We start from the raw sequence: 15,084 nt of genomic DNA on the forward strand, positions 1-15,084 counted from the left end.
GTCAGCACTGCTTAGCAGCGTGTCCGTGCTCGAGGGGTGCCACGCAAACTTCCTCAAAGAGCTCCAGGTAGCCGCTGCGCAGCAGTGGCCGCCTGTGCTCGAGGACTGCCAGGCAATTCCCTCCAAGAGCTCCAGGTAATCCCCGTGCTCGAGGGCTGCCTCCGCAGAATTACAGAGCTCCAGCTATTACGATGCGCAGCATCGGTATGCCGTGCTCACGACAAGTTCTAGGTGGCTATAACTGGTCTTTTAGTTACCGTCCATGGAGAAAAGTCCTACAGATGGAGAAAGCTGAACCGGGCGTTCAATCACGTTGTGCGCCAGACTGCAGGTGCTGGGTGTGGGTTCGGCAATCACGATGGGCACCAGACTGTAGGGTACAGACAGGTTCGGACGGACGGTGACGAGAGATCTCTATAAGCTGATCTTGGGACACATGCGGTTTATTGCAAAGGGCGTGGGTATAGGGGCACTGCTCAGAGCTGCCAGACTCAGCTCTGAGCAGGCCCAAGAGAGGAGAGTAAGTGGGTAAGGGAGTAAGTAGAGTGGAGTGGTGAAGTCCTGGTTACAATACAATAAATCATCTTCTGTACTGAATATTCTAATTGTCAGTAACCAATCTAATACAAGATACAAATCCTATAGCATTTACATACAGCCTATAAGAGTTCTTATATTACCATAGAGTGTTACATCTTAACTTCTAAAAACTACTCTTTGGACCCCTTCTGCTGAGCTAGTAGGGTCTGCTCTGACCCTTGGACCTGCCTGCAAGCAGAGGGTATTGTTCCATCAAGAGGGGATTACCTTCAGTTGGCCATACCATTGTTTTCCAGTTGTTCAGTAACTAAGACTTGGTATTTCAAAAGTGGCTTTCATTTCGATGTTGCCTGTAGTTTTCATATTCCCAAAATCTTTTGTCAGGCAATCATATTTATAAGGCTTTCCTGTTTCATCTTCCCCAACAGGAAAGATCAGCAAATTTGTTTACAGTTTGAGAACTAACTCAGATCTTACATTAGATACTATTCAAAGATAGCACACTGAGCTCTGATTTTATCTTCCACACCCTGATTCCATGGTTACCAAACAGGCCCTGGATTAAAGAATTGTTCATAGTAGTTGTAATTATAATTCTTGTTTATATATACTTGTTTATATATGTTAGATGTATACTGCTGTTAGACACATATTATTAGTAGATATTTAGAATAGAGTCTCAACAAGGTAGAGTCCTTGTCAAGCCTCTAAAGAGGGGGAATGATGCCTTAGGTTTTAATTTTTATATTTTTCAAATCCTGTACTGCCGAGTGTGTAACTCTGAAGTTTCTTGTAGCCTGTTAACTTCTGCTCTCTCATGCTAGGTGGTCATAACAAGCCTCTCCAAGCTTGCTTTCCAAGGACACCAGACCCCAAAATGTGTAAACTAAAAAGCCTCTGAAGGGGGGCAAACTTTGGGTAATTAAACCATGAACTGAGGTTATAATTGGACAATAAACCCTGATATGCAAATGAACCAAACTTATAAATGTGTGAAGAACTTGTGACTTGGGGTCCATCTTGGGCGTAGCCTTTTAACTTCCCAGAGTGTACCTTGAAGGACCTTCAAATAAATACCTAACTTTATTCCCTTATTCTTGTCTAGTCTCTGTTTTTAGGTGGCCATCTCAGGCATCATTGTGATCATGTTGCATATTTACTACAACTCCAACAAAGTCAAAATTAAAAAGCATGGAGTGTTTTTTGAAATAAACAAGCTGAAATAAGATACTTTACTTTTGTAAAGCTTTTACCAATCAATTCCTGGAGCAAAAGAGTCACTTTTTCTGTTTAAAAATCATCCATAAATATCTCTTTAGCAAAAACCACTTAAACTCTTCTCTTTCTCTGCAGAGAAAAATGATGACAAGGTCTTATTTTTCCTGCGTGGTTTTATTTGTCACTATAAAATTGGGATAAGAGCAGAATTCAGGAAGCTTTCCTTTCTTCAGACTCTGTCTTGGTCAGTTTAGACAGCCCTTTTTCTGTAAATTGGTGTCTACTACACTATTTCTCTTATTTATCTCCTACAAAGCTTAGAGTATGCATAATGTACATGTGTAATAGTGTCATCTGCTGGTTTAACAAGATTTAATGGGAAAGGAAAGGCATACTTTATTACCTCAGCCTCAAGGCCATTCTAATACTAGGCAATTTTTCTTTTAACAGCCAAGATACTATTGCTTATGAAATATTTCTTTCACAGCCAAGACGCTGTAACTTGTAAGTGTTATGTGGCACACAGTTGTTCAGTCGGCCAGAAGCTCACAGTTTGTTCACACTTAGGTGGTTGTTGCTCTGATGTCAAGAGAAGAAATTTCTGTATTACATTTTGCTTGGATGATTAACCTGAACAATACAAAAGTAGTTTGAGATTCCCTGTGAAATTGCTGTATTTAACTGTTATTGGCTGAATAATACAAAAGTAGTTTGCGATTTGCCATGAAATGACTGTATTTAACTGTTGTTGGCTATTGTCTGCTGCATATACAGCAAAAGAGGAATTTTATTCTGCTCCTTTGTCCACAGTATATTTCATGGAGCGCAGAGCTTTTCTTTATTATGTGTGAGCATATGTCTTCTTCCACAGAAAGATGTAGATTTCTCTAGCTTTCTTGGCTTGTACAGACCATTCCAAGCACAGTCACCCAAGTGGTCTGGAATTTATCTAGAAACACTCAGAATGATATTTTTCCAGTTGTCTAAAATCTCATCTTATGCAAAGCTGTTAAAGAGTGAGTTTGAAGACAAAATTTTGGTCAGGAGTTGTAATTTATGCCAAGGTCAAATTATTATCATGTTCTGTGTACAGTTCCATCCCATTCAATAGTCCCTTGCTCTCTGTCCTGTCTGTAGTTCTTGCTTAGAGTACAAATCCCTGTTTTGCTGATTTGACTTTGAAATTTCCACTTCTACTTCAATACTTATCAACCCAAATGCCATATTTTTTTAAATGAACTAAATCTAGTCCCTAAATTTATTTTCTGCTTTCAATTTTATAGTATTAATTAGCAACTGTTATTTATAAAAATTGTGAAGAGATTATTTTGAAAGGCCTTGGAAAATGTAATAAGGTTTAAGGTTTTATTGAAGTTCAAAATTAAGTTTTGCCAATGAAATTTCTGCATAAATTATTCATAGAAGACTATAATGCATGAATAATTCAAGTGGCATCTTTAATTAGATGCTAAAAAACCCTTCTGCAGCAGGCTATCATTGCTTTATCGATTTAGAAGCAAATCGAGTTTGAAAAACAAAGAACTTCTGCTCTAAGTCAAATTAGCAGGCAATTATTAAATCACTTGTTGCAATTGAACTGCTTTCAATATTTTTTATATCCGCAAACATACAGTGCATTATGATGTATAGTGCTTATGAAATGCCAATGAAATGGAGTCCAAACAATGAGATTTTTAATGAAAATACAGTGCTATGTAGAAGTTGTTATTAGCATTGGAAAATGAGCCATGAATAATAGGCTTTTGAGGTCTAATAATAGTGGATAATGGAACACTGTATATCAGAACAAAATAGCCATTGCTTGTTTCTATTAATATATATCTTTAAGTTCTCAGAAAAATTATCCACTTTCTTCGCATTTTGCTCCTCATGCCAGGCCTTAGAACCAATTTAATATCACTGTTAAATCTTTCATAGGAAAAGTAGGAATGGAAAAGTGCTTCAAAGTTCTTCTGCAAAAACACCCTGCTCATGAAACATTCGGCCTGTTATGGCAGATAATTGTCTGATACTTTCCTATTTCCTTTAATATTAAATATTGTTTTATCTTTTTAGAGACTATGTCCCAGATTGTAATAACTTACTACAAAGTTCTACCTAACATCAAGGTTGCTTCTTCCCAACAAAATTCAAACATGCTACCACTTTCTAGTGGGCTAAGAAAAAAGCAGTATTTATTTCCTTAAGGTTTGGGTTTTTGTTTGGTTTCATTTGTTTGGTTGGTTTGTTTTGGTTTTGTTTTTAGGAGTGTGTGCATTTTGTTTATTGCTAGTGTTTAACAAAAACTACTATATCTCAGATTCTCTTAAACTGAAATTATTAAGTTTTCATTTGCTTTCCCTGCAGTAATTCTACTTTATAAGTGGAATTACTGTGCTCATGTGCAGGAGAGAATGGTTGTCCACTGGGGCTGCAGTTTAGTCCATGAGCCACTAAATGCAAACATTGGAGATGTACCTGGCTTGTTTTCCTTTTTTATTTTTGGCTATTCTAAAGGAATGTATATTCTTGCCTAGTTACATTTTCTATTTAGTGCATGCTCCAGTTATTGCCTGGGTTTTTTGTTTGTTTTTTTGTTGTTGTTGTTTGTTTGTTTTTTGTTTGTTTTTGTTTTTGTTTAAATAGTAGCAGGGAACATATTGCACAGTGGCACACAGATGTATGAAAAAATCTTTCCTTATGAACAATCATACTATTATGGTATGTTTGTTGAAAAAATGATCAAATCAAAAAATGAAAATGTTTTCTGTTTATTTCTGTATGAATAACTCAGGATGAAAAAAGCTAGGAAATTCCACAAAACCAGCTTCTCCAGAGACGATATGTTCAAATTCTTTCCAGTATTTGAGAACTACTCTTCCAATAGCTATTGTAGTTGTTATTTCATGCTCTTGTTGAAAAGATGGGTACCAGAACAAAAACTTGCATATTTTAAGGAAGTTTTCAATGCAAACTTCTGGGACCATTTTCAATTTGCCACCTGCCACTGAATAGAAGCCTAGCACTGCTAACATTAAGGTCTTGAACTTTCTTTCTACAAAGACAGAGACATTTTAAACAGTACAGTTTGTTCTATGAAATATTCCAGCAGTTTTGTAAAGCATAGTGGAATCCTAAGTCAATAATTTCATAAAAACTGATGCAAAAGTTTCTCATTATATGTCCTCCTCTATGAAGAAGAAGAAATATTATTTGGCTTACAGGCACAGTCTATGCTGTACTCTAATCAGTGGCTGGTTTTTGGGGTTTTTTTCTCTTCCTTTATGACTCTTAGAAAATTACGTACTTTACTTCAAAAATAAAATCTAATTATACTACTCCTGTATATTTAAATAGCAATACTGTTGATAAAAGCAAGGAAGGAAGTTTAAAGAAAGCAAAAAAGAAAGGAATACAATTGTGGTAGAAACGTGGAAGGAGAGACATTATTATTTAATTGTCTAAGCTGTGGAAATTAGATTCCTAAAGAAAGTTTGGTAGGTGCAAGAAGACATTCAGCAAAGTGAGGTTTAACTGCAAGATCTAAAATTCATATAGAGCTCCTATTCAGTTCTGAGTCTAAATATTCCTATGGCTGCCAGGGCACTAGGAAATAAGCATGAAAAAAAAAAAGTTGTAGGATATGAAGTTGAGAGAAGTGTGTTTGCAAAGACCACTGAGAAAAAAGGAGAAACCAAAAATAAGCAGCTGTGAAATACACCGAACTTCTCTTGTTCTATGGAAAAGAAATGAAAGTAAAACCCAAAATTCTGCAGAATACGTGACTTCTTACATCCAACTTCTTTTCACAGATGGCTCAGAGAAACACAAACACCAAAATTTTTTTGCTCTCATTCAAGTTTGTTTATGAATCTTGATTTAAGAACTCCTTGGCAAATAGTTCTTTGTTTTGATTGTAGTCTTTCAGCATGGATAACTGCAATAAAGCATTTGTTCCTAGCAGAGATTAATTTCATTCCTTCCCTACTCCAGTCACTGAATCAGAGAATATTTGGTAATAATTTTGCATATCATGTTCTTTCTTTTCCTGCTGCCAGAATTTCTGCAGAGAAATTTTTAAGGAAAAATAAAACCTTATGTTGTTATGAATTTCAAGAAAGTTATTAGTATTTATTTTCTTAAATTGAAGCCCCAAAAATTATACTGTGGAATCTGCACCTCTTTGTCTTTTGATATGTTTATTCCGTGCATTAAGGAAGTGTGGTTTAACACAGGTACTTTTTTTACAGTCTTCTGAACAGTTTTCTTCTAAGACAAGATCCAACTCTTTAGTGTCTGTAGGCTCTTAGCTGGAAAAAATTCCAAAACACTACATAATTATCAATTAAAATAACACAAGTGTTTGACTAGCCATTTTCTGGGTATTGCCTCTTCTTTCAAAGCTGTTGAAGTGTTCTCTTTAATGATATATCTGTAGAGCGTATGAACACAGGATGCACACATTGACACATTTAAATTAGGAAAAAGAAAATCAATTTCACATCTTCACACTAAGAAGGCTTTATTGCTTTCCCATTGGTCTCCTCTGGTCATCACTTATGTTAATATGAGTTGTATCTCTAAGTAAACACAAATCTAAAATTTAGGTTCTTCCTCATAAGGTCAGAAGGCTTAGAAATTTTAATATATTTATGCAAAGACTAGCAACCAGAAAAGTGGATGATGTATTTAGCAGTAAGATGAGAAATTCCGTATTTTACACCAGAAATTTTAAGCTGCTGAATTTTTGAAGACTATACAAAAAGATCAGGTTGTCAACACAGCTCGAACTTCAACTTGAGAATTCATCCTGGTTTTAATGTGTATATGTATTTGACTCCATGATTTGTGTAAACTGTATCTTCAAAAGGAAAGACACAAACACATGCCCACAAACCCCTCTTAAATTAGTTGCTATTTAAGGTCTTCTATACTGATTTCAAAATTGTAGATTATTCTCTAGATAATGCTAATAGTTAGATAAGAAGCTGCATGTGTGAGTTTCCGAAACATTTACACAGGTTAAAAAGTTAACTTTTCTTCACAAGGCAAGATATTTGAATGACCTTGCCCATAAAATGGCTTGCCTTGAAGTTTTATTAATTTCTATGATCAACTTTGCTATCAGAAATATTTCACACTAATGACACACTGTGTATTTATGGCTTCAGCTGTAATTGGTCTTCTGACTTTTAAAAATTATTTGCATCATGCCAACGTGATCCTATTATGCATCTTCTTTATAGTGTATTACAAACAGATGCAAAGTGATCACAAAGTCAGGATATTATTTCCATTTTATAAACCCCTATTAGCATAGATCTCAGAAAAGCTCTTCAGACATTCCAGAGTTTTCTGCCTGGAAGCATCCCATCACAACACAAAAGGCTTTTCTTTTTGTAGTGCTCAATTCAGGTTAGTTTTGATGTGCTGTGATTTTACTACTACTTGTGATAGCTTTCTCTCCATCCATACTCCAAATGGTTAGTGTGTCTCATAATGACTGGCAATTTTGTGCAGACTTTGCAGATGAAAGCAAACATCTTTGTTTTGGAGGTAGCTGAAATAGTCTTTCAATTATTGCCCTGAACTTGTGGTGTATAGAGGATCATTGTTGTCTCACAGCATAGTATAAGAGCCTTAGTGAAGCTGAAAGAAGGACTAAGGAAAATGCAGAATCACTATGTGTGGAGTGCCTAGAAGGTTGAAGAAACAAGATCATGTGGGGCTAATAAAGCACTGGAGAGGGAAACTACACATAATAAACATTGAGCCATGGGGCAACTAAAAAGGATAGCAGATGCTAAGGGAGAAAAATTAAGCCTTCCTGAATATGTGTTAAAAGAAGTCAATTCAATAAACCCAGGTATATCCTTAGGACTCTTTTTATTGAGATACTGGCAAATGGCTAGTTGTGAGTTAAGGAAGGTTTGCTCTTAAGTAGAAAATTATGTAGGTGTTCACATTATGTACCCTTCTGGGATATAACTGGAATGAGAACCTGTCTGTGGGTATAGATTTAACATACTTTATGAACTCAAATGCTGCTTCTGATTTATTTCCCATTCTTTCCTTAAAATTTAGATCAGGCTGTTTTGACTGGTTCAAGTTACAGATTAATTTTTTATGCATATACCGACATGACCACTTTTAAACAGAGTACTCTGCATCGTATTACCCTAGCTAGTTAGACTTTGTTAAACAGTATATTCAGTCTCTTGACAATAAAGGTTTTCGTTACAATGATAAGGTTATTTCTTCTGAATGCTTTTTCCATGCCTTCTGTTTCTTCTTTTTCCTTCTGTCCAGATCTCTGTTCCTTTTCCACCACTTCTAGAGCTCCCAACAGCACTGATTGCAGACAATTTGAATCACCTGTGCAGTAAAGCCACAGTGTGCATTGATTTGGGAAATTCAGGAACAAATCAGCCTATAGGATTGCTGATGTATTGAAGCATGAAGATGAAACAGGATGTAGAAATTTGTAAAAATGATTTAACAACTGTTGTTGAGTCACTTAGGAATTAGATAATAATATATCGACAGGATCAGCAGTAAATTGCAATATTGTGATGATGCAGAAGAAGCAACTGACAGAACTCATAGAAGCCTAAGATTCAACAAGAAATGTAGTAACTTAGTAATATTTACCCAAAGTACCAAATGAGGGATTGTGTTAGGGAGAAACCAGCAGTGCTTCCAAAAAGGCATACAAGCTGCAAGTTCGTGTTAATACTCAGTGCAGAGGCACCAGTAGGTGGAAAGCATAGTGAAGGAAAGGGAAGTACACCAAGGACTAAACTCTTGCCTTAAGGCTCTCACATCAAATTCATCAACTAAGGGTAGTCTGAGAGCTTAAAAATTTTAGAAAAAAACCCCTGAAAGATGTGATTTTGTTAAAATAATAAATAAATATTGAAAAGGTTAGATGAGAAGGAGAAACTGTTGAGTTTTGAGTTTGTCAAATTTATTATTTTTTATTATTTCAATCTGCATAATAGTTTTCCTGAAGAGTTGGTGCTGGGGCCTCAGTTCTTTCACAGGAAATAAGAAATGTCATTTGCCTTGTCTCCGTGGTGTTGTAGAGTTCATAATAAAATCATGCTAACAAAATGCTTTTCTGAGATCCTCTTTAAAAAAGCCACACAAATTATAAAAGTGTATAGGTCTTTGTAGAGATTTAGCAGAGGGCAGTGTCTCATTTCCACCACTTCAGCATGGACAGCTACAGTGGAACTCATTTATTTTGCTCTTGGCTCAGCAGGGATAGAATGAAACTAAAGTACAAGATACTCATCAAATTAATTTCTTATGGCAGTTTAGTGTGTCTTTCAGCCTGTATAATTTGTATTGCTCCTTCAGTATGGGCAATGAGTATTATGTGTAGAGGCATATGTGTTAATTACAGTCAACTTATGTGATATTGTATCTTTTCTGTCATAAATTTAACATTGTGCCCTGGAAGACAAAATGAGTCTCTATCTGGGAGATTGTGTTACCATTCTACTTCTGAAGTTTTTTGTCGTTTTTCTTTTTTTTATCCTGGTGATTCTGTAATCAGAAAGGGTCCAAGCTTATAGAAGGAGAACACAATGTGGCTTCCATGTGTGTTATCTGCTGTCTTGATGAGTAAAAACCAAAGACGGAAAAAATAAGGGTAAAAACTACCTCTTCAGGAAAAAAACCCACCACACTGGCTTAATTTCTCCTTTTTCTTTGTTTCTGTTTTGCCCCCGAAAACCCTCCAAACTACTTTTGATAATGTCCCAGTCACTGTACAACAGGCATTTTGCCATGAACAAATTTCAGGCTGTGGCTTTCAATTTTCAGTCTGTTCACTGGGATTTCATTGCTTCATTCTGTCTTCAAATGCCCTGTAACACATTTATTTTTTTCCCTTGTTATTGCGCTGTGTTTCTCATGGAAAGAAAATCCTTTAAAGTCCCCAACTTTCTCACTCTGTGGCCCTCTGACATTAGCCATTTTATTGAAACCAAAATTATTCTTAGACACTTATCTTTCTAATCAGTTCTGATCAAAAAGCAAGCTACCCTGACTTAATTAATAGCAGCCATGACTGCCTGAGTAAAATTACAAATCTAGGGACACTGTATACTAATTTTAGGAAGCAAATGACAGGGTGCAAAAGACCATTTTATTTCGTAATACATTCTTATGCTTTATTTTTTTTTATCAGATTTCCAGTTTGGGTTAGAGTCAAAAATTTTTGTTGTAATTTACTTTAGAACTGAAACCAGCTAAGATAACATTTCACTAAAGAAAACTCAAGGGATGACCAATTCCATCTCTTAACAATTTGATAATTCTGCAACATGAGCACAGAGGGCACCATGACACCTTAGGAAAGCTGTTCCCAAGAGAAGTCCAAATTACTTCTTTGGAGCTTTTTTATGGGCCTAAATACCTTACAGTAACCTTTTATATAAATGTGATAGGGCCTCGCAGATAGAAGCCCTCTATTCTTTCTTGAATTTACTTCCAGAAGTAATCACTGATAATATATTTCACAGCTTAATTTTTAAAAGAAGAATTTCAGAGTAATTTTCCTTGTAAGAGGCTTTGCGTCTTTTCCTTCTACCTTTCCACTACAAAATGATTATTCATTTTATCTACTGTTTACTTGTTAGTGCAAAATAATGATTCGTGGACATTTGAATATAAAATTGGATTTTAATGTATCTCAATTTAAAAAAGAGGCTATTTTCTTTAAACATGATCTTGTCTCACAGGCATTTCTTTTTGATTAACTTATTCTTCACATAGATAATGTAGACAAGAAAACCCTACTGTTTTTCTGAGGTCGCTGCTATCATTTATTTCTGTTTCAAAATGGCAATAAGTATCAACATATCAAAGGTGTCTTTCATAATCAATAGTATGTACCGGTATTTTTCTTCTAAATAATTTACTTGCTTTATATTCTGTCTATAAATATAAAAAAAATAAAAATCAAGTTATATCCCTGGGACACAGACAGTACTTATTTCCCCTGGGGTGAGGAAAAGGACTGGATAGTGGGAACTATGTAAAATGAGACAAGTATTGAAAATGAAGAGAGATGCAGGTGAGTTCTATGGAAAATCAGGGATATAGCTTGGTAATCATGACATGTAATACCTGAGGTGAATAGCTCTGGAAAATACTTCTCAAAACACAGATGTGAGAGAAAGTCTCAAGACTAAAATTTAAATGGATTCAGGGTGAGCCATGCCAAGGGAGTGATAAGATTGTGCAAGGTTTAAAATGGCTGAGATTTTTAGTTCCTTAATCTGTAAACTGTCTGAGAAACAAGAGGCAAAAAAGTGATTCAAGAAGACTGTTTATCCAGTCCTGAAACATCAAATGCTTGGCCCAGATTGACATACTTGCATCCATACAGCAGAACTGCAGCTTTCATTTAAAAGAGAAAACTCCAATTTGTCTTCTCTAAGTTGGAACCAATTAAAAATTAATAGAATGTCACCCCTATCAGTCTTTAGCTATCATAAGCTAATGACTCTGAAACAAACTTCCTTTCTTTTCATAAATTTATTTAAATATTTATCCTGAAATTTACCAATAGTATTTTATTTTCAGTGTAAGACACATAAATGACAACTGTTCTGAAATGTTTTGGTCAGAACAGGTAGAAACATGTAGTTCTTCCTGAACTGGCATCTAAATTAATTATTTCAATAGAAACATGAATTTTTTGCTACTCCCATCTGAACAGTAATGTTACTCCTTTATAAAGGAGGGAAAGGAACAACAAAACTTACTCCATTTGAATGGCAAATTTGAATTAGGAGATTCTTTGATCTAAGTTTTTATCTTCCTTATCTATAAACTGGTCCTATATATCCTTCTCCTGCCCCCAGAAGCTCCCTAAGAAAATAGAAAACAAATAAAATATATTCATATGATGAATGTTTAAAACATTGTAATTATTATCAATGAAAAGTTACTAAAAATTGTTAATGCAAGGGGTTTACTACAGCTTGAAGAGTATGTGTTATCCCGTACAGCATAAGGGCAAACAATAATCAATGAAATAAAATCAGGTACATAATATGTGCTCATTAAGTGAGTACATATTAACCCAAATACCAATGAATCAGTGACTAACAAATAAGGTGATTATTAAATTTATAGCTTGTATGCTGGCATGTACACAGTGTCTCCAAATTAAAAATGCATCCTTATACCTTCTAATTTTTCAGTTTTCATTTCTAGTATTTGCCATATAATTAAGCTTGTGCTCTATGGTACTAATACTTAATATTATTTATATGTTTTGTATTTATATGTTTAGATTTCTAAGTTTCAATCCACCTTACTTTTGAAAGTTCCTGTTAGTTACATTTGGTTTGGGACAGTCATATTGATGCCATGAACATTTTTTGCCTTTTCCTTTATACCCCTATTATACCTTTTTTTACAGCTTCTGTATTCTTAGTGCTTTTTGCCTACATTCTTGGACTTGTTTGTCAAGCTGAGAGACTAAACATTTTAGAAGCTTCATAGGTAGGGGTCAGTGTGCCCCAGATCCCAAGGTCCTCTCCAGAACACATTCTATAAACTAAGACAGAACCATCCAGGGGAAGGTTCCTTGGGGAGGGGGGCTCACTTGAACCTCTCATTGGGGAATCTTTGATAGATATGCTAATTAGTAAGACCTATAATGTTATACCCAATCTTTTGGGGGGGGACATTTGGGCAGGGTGCATTTCAATGCATATGACCTGGACGTGTGCACCTAAGGATCCTTAAAATAAATACCAAGGTAAAATCCCTTTTCCCCTTCTAAACATGTTTGACTCTTGATTTTAAGACCAGGAAAAGGCATCAATATTGAGTAACACTTTTTCCCCCATTTCAAGAGGATTAAGAATGTTATGTCCTGTAACTCATTTTGAATGGTTCTATTCTTTTACAAGACTCAAGCACAGTGCAGCAAATGTTCTTCCAAAAAACATTGAAATAATGCTGTGTAAGGGCAAATTTTTTTCACTTCAGCTGTAGTACAATTATTTATACTTGTATACCTGCATAAAGTAACACTTCAGAATATCCTGTGATATATTAATGGTCTCTTCACACTGACTGTTATGATGCCAGACATCCCTGAGCAATGGGAAGGAACACATGGATGGAGGGCAGATCAGATCTGCCACACCCTTCAGCTCTTTTTGGTGACTGTTGATCTTAGAGTAGAAAAATACTGGGCTGAGCACATATACACCTCCCATGTAATTAGGCAGTCATTGTGAAGCTACTACTTTTCCGCTCATGGAACAACTCGTTGTGATAACACAGTTCCCACATTGTTAACTTGTACATGAGATTAATTTATCCTGAAGATATGGGGGAGGTCTGAATCTCCCTGAATTTACGGGAGTAAAAGGGGTTGTGGCTTTTCACACAATTGGTGGTGTTCAAGAGAATATCATAACTCCCTCACTGTGGGCTCTCTGGGTGTATGAGGTCGTTGAACAATTTCAAATTATGATCAACCTATCTTTACAAAAGGATATTCATGCTGCAGTCAGAACCTTTAAACTAGTCAAAGTGATTTTTACCATGGATATAGAAAGTTACTTAACTGTGATGGTTTTTTGCATTGAAAAATAATCCCCTCAGAGATTTCAAGTCACTGGCTCCTTTTTTGTTGTTTTTCTGAAAGCAAATTACCACTTTCATATAAAGTTAAACCAAAAGAAGCCCTACCCAGTATTTACTTTAGCAATGCCTCAGGGGAACTTATATAGGCTGTGAGTGCTCTTTTCCATTTCTGTGGGAAGGTGGGGAAATTATTTACATACATAAGACTTTGTGACTGAGGAATGCTTTTTTTTAAATACTAAATTGATTGTGAAGACAAGCTTAGTAGCTCCACAACTGCCAAGTTTATAACCATATAATATCATATATTAGTACATGGTAAAATCTGTCAGAGAGGAAAAGCTTAGTGTGAAAATTAATATGATAAAATTTATCTGTTGCTTAGTTGTAATCTTTTGTAAGCATTAAAATATAATATGAAGTGGGTTCTATCTTTGAACTGATAAAGCAATATTTATTTTGTAAAAAAATGTATCTCTTTCCTACTAAAAAATAACAAAAACTGGTTTTGCATCATATTCCTATTTCTCATGCTTTATTTATTCAGTGTAGAGTATAGCTTTTCTTCAATGGTGTGACCAAGAAATGGTATTATGAAATGTCATGATCCAGCCCATTAAAATAGCTGTTCCTTAGCTATAGGCAACAAGAAGTTTTTCAGTAATTGAAGTATTATTACTGAATTGCATTATTTTTTTAGGGGAGGTTAATTATTATTTCCAATTTTCATTTTATTATTTTCTGTAATATTGAACTTGAAATGCAAAGATACATACACAATCAAGAAGTCAAGGACACCTTTGAGACAATAAATTTTATCTCTGAATCTGTCCCTTTATTTCTTAATATTATACTTTTTGCCTTTTCTTACTTCAGTAACACATTTTCTGAAAGGAGTGAAAATGAAACATAAGTGTCTGAAAGTGGCACTAGTGCACCTTGAAAATAATATGAGCCATAATGCCTTTGAAGAATTCAGAAGACTGAAAAATGCTACAGTATTTGGGTTAGCATTTCCAAACACACGTATTGTATCTAGGCTGTATTTAAACTATCTTTTATTATCTTCATCCTCATCTCTATTTACTGGGTATTTTTTAAATTGGTTTTAGCAGATTGGATTCTGGATGAATCAATCTTGTTTTATTATATAAGTATAGTATTTAATATTCTCATGCTTTGAAACAACGCTTTTGAAATTACAGATCAGGATTCATTCAAAGGAACAATTTAAACAGGTAGATTTTAATGAAGTTTTAGCATCTCATATCTGCTGAAAAATATTTTAATTCATCATAACTAAAATTCCTACTAAATATTAAATTCAGATCTACAAATTTTATTATTGAACAAATCTTTATTGTTGTTACTCTTCCTTCAATTACTCCATGTCAAGTTTGCCTGTGTTTTCTGTTGTTGAATTTTTTTAGGACTAGCAAGAACTTCCATTGCTCATGAAAGGAATAATTCTCTAAATTAGTTTTTGTAGGTTTTGAGTCATTGCTCGCTCTTAAAGCCTACTGTCTAAACTCCACACCACGGCACTGTTACAAAACATGTCTTGTTCTTTCATGTCCTGTGTCCAATGCATCTTTACTTTTTTTGCAGTTGCTACAGTCCCTTTGAAGATATAGCAGTTAACTTTTCCTCTGCCCATTTTCATGTAGTTAGAGATACAGGAAAAAACAAGACCTGAGAAGAAAC

The sequence above is a fragment of the Corvus brachyrhynchos genome, unplaced genomic scaffold (assembly GCF_000691975.1).
Source record: "Corvus brachyrhynchos isolate BGI_N302 unplaced genomic scaffold, ASM69197v1 scaffold424, whole genome shotgun sequence".
NCBI classification, from domain to species: Eukaryota; Metazoa; Chordata; class Aves; order Passeriformes; family Corvidae; genus Corvus; species Corvus brachyrhynchos.